This window comes from Mustela nigripes, chromosome X, assembly GCF_022355385.1.
Source record: "Mustela nigripes isolate SB6536 chromosome X, MUSNIG.SB6536, whole genome shotgun sequence".
In the NCBI taxonomy this organism is placed as follows: Eukaryota; Metazoa; Chordata; class Mammalia; order Carnivora; family Mustelidae; genus Mustela; species Mustela nigripes.
In genome coordinates, this window is record NC_081575.1 from 4,829,913 (window position 1) to 4,839,424 (window position 9,512).

The following is a 9,512-nucleotide window of genomic DNA, read 5'->3' on the forward strand; positions in this document are numbered from 1 at the left end:
ATCTGGGAAGGAACTGGGACAAATCTCTAGGACCTGAGAGTGGCCTCGGTCTGATGGCCAGCTGGCAAAGGGGACCTCCACCCTCCATCCACAAGGAACTGAATTCTGCTGACAGCATGAGCCTGGAAGAGAACCCAGAGCCCATCCATTTCACTATGTTCAAAATGCTTTTAAGTTGTATTAGGACCACAAACGAAGTGGTTTAGAACAACAAAAATACATTGTCTTACAGTTCTAGAGGCAAGAAGTCTGCCATGAAGGTGTTGGCTGAGCCATGCTTCCTCTGAGACTGCCAGGGGAAGGATCCTTTCTTGCCTTTTCCAGCTTCTGGAGGTTTACTGCCAGGTTTCACCATTCCTTGGCTTGGAGATGCATCACTCCAGTCCTCCACATTCACGTGAACATTTGCCTTTGGTGTGTGCTCGTGTTTGGGTCCAAAGTTCCTCCTTTTAGTAAGGATTGTAGTAAGATTACGTCCTACCTTGATGACCTCATTTTAACTTGATTACCTTATCAAGATCCTATTTCCAAATAGGATCAGATGCTGAGGGTTAAGGGGTTAGGACTCAAACAAATCTTTTTTTGTGTGTGTGTAGGAGGTGGGAGTAGGGGTACACAATTCAACCCATAGCATAGGTCAAAGAGAACAAAAAGCGTATAATACAAAGCAAAGGGCCCGTGCCATACTCCTTAGCATCTCTATTCTCATTTTGAGTATTTCTAGTTTTCGTTCTGGTAGTTTGCCTCTGTCTGGGTAAAACTGTGCTTATTGTATCAACTTTTTATGTTAACTTCAGACATTCTCAGCTGACTTCCTGTTGTGACAGAGATTATGCTTCTCTGCTTCCTCTTATGTTTTAAAATTTTGATTGCAGTAATCGATCTAACATATACAAAAGCACATAAAATAGTATACTAAAAGCCAGTGCTCGTCACTGAAATTTATCAGTTATTGACTCATGACCAATTTCATCTCTCCCTACAATTCTCCCTTCTCTTAATTTATAGATAGATCACTATTTCTAGGTTTTCTCTTGGCTCCTTTGTGTCTTTAAATAATCTCCCTATACTTTGATTTTTCATCCCATCAACTGGGGCAATAACTGTTGGTTTTCTGCTTTGCAATGATATTAATGTGCGAGCTCTTCCCTACGCTTCTCCCCTTCCTCCTCCCAATCCTCTGATGATTGTTGTAGGTCAGGTTCCCAGGGGTGCTGGTTCTAAGATGGAGACCAATATGCAGGGGTTTCATAAGCAGTTGTCTCAGGATCAATACTTGTCGAAGGAAGGGAAGAGTTTGGATGGGTGGAGAAGGTGGGCTGTGATGCGGTCTCAGAACATGCTCTGGCCCATCCCCTGGGGCAGGATGTGGGCTTCCTGAGGACCAGTGTGACTTAGTTGAGGTGGCTGTTTTTCCAGCGCAATTCCTGAGGAGGGCTGACAGCGGCTGACAGCACTCAAGCCAGCCAGGGAAATAAGAATTTCGGTCTTAAGGGAGTTCTGAGCCGGGCATCGTGCAGCACTGCCACAGATGTGTTTGTACTTTTCCATTGTTCATTGCTCTTTAACTGTAATTAAGTCTTCTGGGCTTTGTTGCAGATTGATTCTCAAAGTTGAAAGGCAAACAGCTGTGCAGTATTGTGACTGTGGTCATATTATTCATTACAGTTCAGTGTAGGGTTAGGATACTATTCCCATTTCTCTTTTTAATTGAAGGACAGTTAACATACAATGTTATCTTAGTTTCAGGTATATAACGTAGGGATTGGACATTTCTACACATCACTCAGTGCTCACCACAAGAAGTGTAGTCCTCATCTGTCACCATGCAAGGTTATTACAATATCATTAGCTATATTCCCTATGCTGTACTTTTCATCTCCATGACTTCTTTATTTTATAACCAGAAGTTTGTACCTCTTCATCCCCTTCACCTGTGTTGCCCATCCCCCATCCCTCTAGTGACCACCAGATTGTTCTCTGTATTTATGAGTCTGCCTCTGTTTTTATTTTGTTTGTTTGTTCATTGGTTTTGTTTCTGATTTCATTTCTATAGTAATGACCCCATTGCTGCTCAAATGACAAGTATTCAAATGGAGTTCCTTTTTTGTACCTTTTACTTTTTGTCCCAAATCTTACCACATTCTCCTTTGTGTTATATTAAACTGTGACTTTCTTTTATGGTTTTGGTTTTTCCTGGAATTGCTGGCTGAATTTTTATGTGTAGGTGGGAGAAAGAACAAAAGCCTTCTTCTAGCTATAACCCTAAACCTTTTAGCTTCTTTATCTATGCACGTCCTGAAATCTCTCCAATTCTTCTTGAATGTCACTGACTTCTCTTTCAATCTGAACTGGTTGCTTAATATTTGGACAGAGACTTTTAGAGACTTCTGGTGTTTTGCTTTAGGCACTCTGTGTTTTTATTTTTATTTTTTTAAAAGATCTTATTTTTATTTATTTGACAGAGAGATCTCAAGTACACAGAGAGGCAGGCAGAGAGAGAGGGGGAAGCAGGCCCCCTGCCAAGCAGAGAGCCCAATGCGGGGCTCGATCCCAGGACCCTGAGATCACAACCCGAGCCGAAGGCAGAAGCTCAACCCAGTGAGCCACCCAGGTACCCTGTGGCACTCTGTGCTTTTAGCATATATTTTTCTTCCAATGCCTCAGTTATATTATCTATTGGATGCAATTCCTTTATATCCTAGAGATCTTCCTCCCAGAGTCTCTAACCTTCTGTTTCACTCTGGACTGGTTACCCTCTAGGTCTGCTGCACAGTAGACATACTGGAGGATTTCCTAAACAAATATGTATGAATAATAACTTAACATAATTATATTTAATGCTATCAATGTGTATAATTTCCTTATTATATATATATATATATATATATATATATATATATATATGTATTAGCTATGGTGATGGCAGTAATGATGGCGTTCTTTCATACTTCCTTCAGTTGCTAGAGTGCATCTTCAAGAAGCCTTGTAAGAAAGGATCAAGTAGGGCTAAGTTTTTGAATTCTTGCATGTCTGGCAAACTCTTCATTCTCTACCCTGTTTGACAGTTTGGCTGTGTATAAAACCTCACACTGAAATTTTATGTAATTTTTTTAATCTCTGAAAGCTTGTGGAATCTTTTCTTATCCTTGGTGCTCTGAAATTTCACTTTCATTCATTGTGCTAGGAACTTACTCAAAGAAGTCATTACAGTCTGAATTCAGTTGTTTCTTTAGCTCTGAAGTTGTTTTTTTCAATATGTCTTTAATAATTTTCCTCCTGTCCACTTTTTTTCTTTTCTATTTCTATAACTTAAGATGTTGGTCTTCCTAATCGACTCATATTTTCTTTTGTATTTCCTAGACTGCATTTTACCTTATTATGTTGAGACATAACATACAGTAAAGTGTACTAATCTTAGTTGTAGAGATATTTTTTTCATATATACTCAGTCATGTAATCACTAATCAGGTAAAATATTAGAACATTTCCAGCACCTGTATGGATGTCCTCATGCCCCGCTCTCGGTCAGTACGTTTCCCAAAGGCAACCCCTATTCTGACCTTATCACCATAGATCAATTTTGTTGTTCTAGAACTTCGTATATATGTAATTGCATACTAGGTACTTTTTTTTTTTTAATGTGTGGCTACTTTCAGTCCACGTATTTGTGGAATTCAACTATATGGTTCCATGTATAGATAGATTGTTCTGTTTTTATTGCTGCATCGTATTCCATTTTGTAATTTTAGCACAGTTGGTCTATACAAATTATTGGACACCACTGGGGGACATTTGAGTTGCTTCCAGTTTGGGGCTACTATGAATAATGCTACTCTGAATTGTGTGTGTCTTTTTGTGGCCATAGGTACTCATGTGTTTTGGGCATATTCATTGGAGTAGCATTGCTGGTTCATAGGGCATGCACATGTTCAGCTCTGGGTTTAGTAAATACCGCCCCCACATTTTCCAGAGTGGTTGTATCTATTCACGCTGCTGCAAACAAGTAGGAGAGTTTGAAGTGCTCCGCATTCTTGTCAGCACTCAGTGGTGGTGTCCTTTCCTGGATTTCTGCTCTATGTTTTTGAAATTCCTCTGAACTTAATTTGTCAGTTCTTTTATCAAATTCTTAATTTTGTAATTATAGTTTTAATTTAAAGGATCTTTCACGTTTTCTGGTATTTCTTCCACAGCAATCTTTTTAAAAAATTTTCTTAGATTTATTTATTTGAGAGAGAGAGAGAGAGAGCACACAGAGGGAGGGGGTAGAAGCAGGCTCCCCACTGAGTGGAGAGGCTGATGCGGGATTCAATCCCAGGATGTTGGGATCATGACCTGGGCCAAATGAAGATGCTTAACCCACTGAGCCACCCAGGCACCCAGCAATCTGCTTTTGTTTTTTATATTCCCTATCTTCTCAAATATTTTTGAGGCTATTAATAAAAGTATTTTATAAAATATTTTATTTAAAATCAAGTTGGTTAACATACAGTGTATTATTAGTTTCAGGGTAGAGTTCAGTGATTCATTAGTTGCGTGTAACACCTGCTGCTCATTCCATCACCCGCCCTCCTAAATGCTCTTCACCCAGTTCCCCCATCCCCTCACCCACCTCCCCTCTCCAGCAACCCTCAGTTTGTTCCCTAGAGTTAAGAGTCTCTTATGGTTTGCCTCCCTCTCTGTTTTTTATCTCATTTTATTTTCCTTCACTGTTTTGTTTCTTAAATTCCACATATGAATGAAATCATATGATATTTGACTTATTTCACTTAGCATGATATACTCTAGTTCCATCCACATCATTGTAAATGGCAAGATTTCATTTTTTTGATGGCTGAGCAATATTCCATTGTATATCTATACAACATCTTCTTGATCCATTCATCTGTTGATGGACATCTAGGTTCTTTCCATAGTTTGGCTATTGTGGACATTGCTGCTGTAAACATTCGCATGCACGTGCCCCTTCGGATCACTACATTTGTATCTTCAGGATAAATACCCAGTAGTGTGATTGCTGGGTCATAGGATAGTTCTGTTTTTCTTTTCGAGGGACCTCCATGCTGTTTTCCAGAGTGGCTGCACCAGCTTGCATTCCCACCAACAGTGAGAGAGTTCCCCTTTTTTTGGATCCTTGCCAACATCTCTTGTTTCCTGAGTTGTTAATTTTAGCCATTCTGACCATGTGAGGTGGTATCTCATTGTGGTTTTGACTTGTATTTCCCTGATAATGAGTGATGTTGAGCAATTTTTCATGTGTCTGTGGGCCATTTGTATATCTTCCCTGGAGAAATGTCTGTTCTTGTCTTCTGCCCATTTCTTGACTGGATTATTTCCTTTTTGGGTGTTGAGTTTAAGAAGTTCTTTATAGATTTTGGATACTGAGCCTGCCAGATGCCTGAATAAAAGGTATTTTTATTTGTCTTTTTAAAATTGTTCTTTTCTTTCCCTTAATCATCTCTTTCCTCTAGGGCCAGCTTTGCTATTTCTGTTTCTTGGTATTTCTCTGTCATCTTGTACATCATCCTCAAATATTTAGACTTCTTTTTGTCTGATTATGCTTATGAATGAGACTGGCTGGCAGCTCTGTGGCCACGGAACTCACTGATTTGCAGGCTTTGTTGTAAGATGAAGTGGCAGTAAGCCGACAGTTTTGTGGGGTGCCACTTCCCGACGGCACATGGGAGAAGAATGAGGCACAAAGGAGTCAACTGTAAGAGAAAGAAAGCAAGGGTCAACAGTAGAAAAGATTGTCACCCCAAACAACCCGTCAGTCTCATATTTATTGGAAAGTAGGTAACAAACAACAAAGAAGCCAAAGTAGGTTACACATTGACCATGAGTCTTATAGATAAGTAAGAAGAAAGGCAAAATATGTCTGGTGACATAGTCCATGACCTATAGTGAGCAAGCCCAAACAAAAAGGATTGTCTGACTGACTGCAGGTGCTCCCCGGGGAAGGGGAGATATCAAAAAATGAAGCAGGCGGCATTCCGCCCTGAGTGGGCCAGGCATTCCCAACTGTTCGGCTTCAAGGATGTGTATCATCCTCTCCCCAAAAGGCCTGTTGCTAGTACATGTTTTTCTTAAGGCTATCTTTAAGCATGCTTGGTAACTAGTATAATTTGTCATGGGCTATATTTTAAGTAATGCATTGTTCTGAAGGACAGTTACAGTGGGGACCCACCAAAATGTCATAATCTGGAGGGAGTGGTTTCTGGTGGTTTCAATACCCACTCCAGATTTCCTAGTCTTCCCCAGACACTTTATTACATTTATTCGGAGAAGAACCTTTTTTTTCCCATTATTGGGTTAAACACTGGCTTTTGGGTCTTCTGGGGGGAGGCTAACATCCACATAGAAACCTCCAATTAGGGGCACCTGGCTGGCTCAGTCAGTTAAGTGTCTGCCTTCTGCTCAGGTCATGATCCCAGGGTCCTGGGATCTAGCCCTGTGTCAGGCTCCCTGCTCAGTGGGGAGCTGCTTCTCCCTCTCCCTTTGTCCCCCAGCTCTCTCTTACTCTATTTCAAATAAAATCTTAAAAAAAAAAAAAAAGAATCCTTCAATGAATCTCTCTGGTTTAAATCCCATTCCTTACTTTTGGCCTCTGATACCTGCTCTCTGTGAGTTGAGGGACTGGCTAGGGTAAGTCTGCTCCCTCCTTAGCTGAATTCTCTTTGCAGGTGTTCTAGGCTGTGGCTTCATTTGTCTCCACTATGGCAGCTTCAAGAAATTTGGTGGAATTCTTAAGCCATGGCTAGGCTCCCTCCCATCTTTTCCCTTCTTTAAATTGAGATAAAATTCATTTAAGACAAAATTACCCATTTTAAAGTGAATAATTCAGTAGCATTCAGTGCAGTTACAATGTTGTATAATCAGGGCTTCTATCTAGTTCCAGAACATTTCCATCAGCCCCAAAGGAGACCCCATACATGTTCAGCAGTTGTTCTCCAGCCCCTTTTCCAACACCTGGCAAACATTAACTCGTGTTCTCTCTATAGATTTACTGACTCAGAATAGTGTATGTAAATGGAATTACACAATATGTGACCTTTCGTGTCGGGCTTCTTCCCATTAGCATGATGCCTTCCTGAGTCCTCCACACTGCAGCATGCCCTAGGGCTCCAGGGCTTCTTCATGGCCACATCATATTCCACTGTGTGGCTAGACCACTCTCCATTTATCTGGGGATGGACATTTTGGCCGGTTCTAGCTTTGGCTTTTGCGAATGGCGCCCTTACAAACATGCATGTACCCGGAAGTGTTGAAATACCCGTTTTCCAACTTTTTGGGTATGTATCTAAGAGCAGAACTGCCGAGTCGTATGAGAATTCTATGTTTAACTTCTCGTGGAACTGCCAAACTGTTGCCACCACAGCTGAGTCATTTTACATTCCCACCAGCAATGTGTAAGGGTGCTGGTTTTTCTCCACACCCTCACCAGCCCTTGTTATTATGACAGTTTTTGATAACAGTCATCCTAGCCGGTGTGAAATGCTACTTCTTTGTGCTTTTGATTTACATTTCCCTAAGAACTGATGAACTTGAGCATCTTTTCCCATTCTTTCTTGCTGTTGGGTTATGCTGTTTGGTGCCTTGTGATGATTTCAAAGGGAGGAAGGGGTGAGGTGAGCAGAGGGAGGTGCCAAGTAAACCCCCTCTGGTGAAGGCCTTCTTGCCCCAGTTGCTGAGAGGGCACCTCCTTCAGGGCTGTCCCCTCCCTTCAGGGCTTCCCACAGCCGCAGAGAGCCGACCAAGCTTGGACGCCTCCCAGGGTAGCTGCGTTCAGTGGCTTGTGAAGGGGGCGTATAACCATCGGGCCATATTGGCCTAACTTGAGACGACCCTGAAGGGCTGTTCTTGTTCTAGACTGGCCCGTGGGGTTAGCCAGGGCCCGTATCACAGCTCAACTGCCGCTTCTTCCCACTCTTGCTCCCTTCTCATAATTTTAACATGTATTTCTCCCAAAAGCCCTCGCCTACAGACATCCTACCCAGTTGACTTTGTCTTAGAGTCAGCTTTCTGAGGAATGCAACCCATATAAGACAATAAACGCCTGTGTCTAGTTCACTAACTCGAACTGGAGGTGGAACCAATAATTATTTTTTTTTACTATTCCAGAAACATATTTAATACTCATTTATACATATTCTATGTAGAAAGACTGGGGCTATTTTCTTTGGATGCCCCTATTAAGTCTGATGTGGGCACTGAGCTACAAAAGTGGTGCCAACCTGGAGACGTGGGAGGCCTGATTTTATGATGGTCTCAGCTAAAAATTTTCATTTCTGGGGAAACCAGCCTACTCCCTTAAGAACTTCTCAGTGAGTTGAAGCTACTGTGTGAATGGCTTTGATATTTAGGAAGATGCTTCACATTTTGGTCTGTTGGGATATGTAAGTACTTGAGGAAAAAAATTTGCTTTTTTTTTTTTTTCCTCAAATGGGACTTCGTAGCCAAGAGAGTGAGTCTTCAGCTTTTGCTTTCATGTCTTCTGCATCATATCTCCCTCTACTTTGGCATTTCCTCCTCCCAGCCTCTCAAGTTGCCCCGCAAGTTCAACCTCGGCTGTGTCTGTGGTCTCCTGGGCTTTGTTACATGGAAGAAATTCCCCTTTCCCTCGGTCTTTTCTTTGATTATGGCCATGGCTATATTAAGGACAGAGATGCCATCCTTTCTGCTCAGAATTGTGTAGCCATCACATACCCTGGCTTCATTCCCTTCTGGAGTTCAGAGTCCTCTGTTAAGCTCATGTGGTTGTTGGCCAAGTCTATTTCTTGGTGGTTCCAGGACCAAGTTCTCAGCTTCGTACTGGCTGTGGGCCGGAGGCCACCCTCAAGTCATAAAGGCCTTCCAAATCTCCCTGCCATGTGGCCCTCTTGAGGGGAGGTTACAATATGGCTTTTCCAAGATCAGCAGGAGAAGTCTCTTGTGTGTGCTAGCAAGATGGACTCTACATCCACCAAAATGTAGTCACAGATGTGACTGGTTCACCCGGGCTCACCTTCATCATATTCTGTTGGCTAGAAGCTCAGGTTCTACCCACACCCAAAGGGAGGGGATTATACAAGGGCGTGACTCCTTCTGGTGTGTCCACCACAGCCGTTCCCCCTTATTCAAGTCTAAACTCTTCCAGAAGGATCCAGATGAGCCTCCATCTCAAGTGCATCACACACCCCCATATCTGGCTCCTTATATCTGCGACTAGAGGCCCAGCTGTTCAACAGAACAGTCTCTCCAGCTGCGCCTTCCTGATGCACTCCAACACCTCGGCAGTATGTCAGAGGGGCTTAAGTTGGTGTTGGGGCACGTGAACCCCCAGCTGCTTCCTCTGGAGAAACTGTTCTTTCTGACAAGTCAGAAGTCCATCTGTGTGACAGTGAGTTGGTTGCGCCGCTGTCCTCCTCCCCACAGACTGTGTCTTCCTTGGGGTGGAGCATGGCGAGGAGACAAGGACTAGTCTGTCTCCTTATTCCTCATATATCCCTGCCCCACGCCCCCAGGGCCTGGAT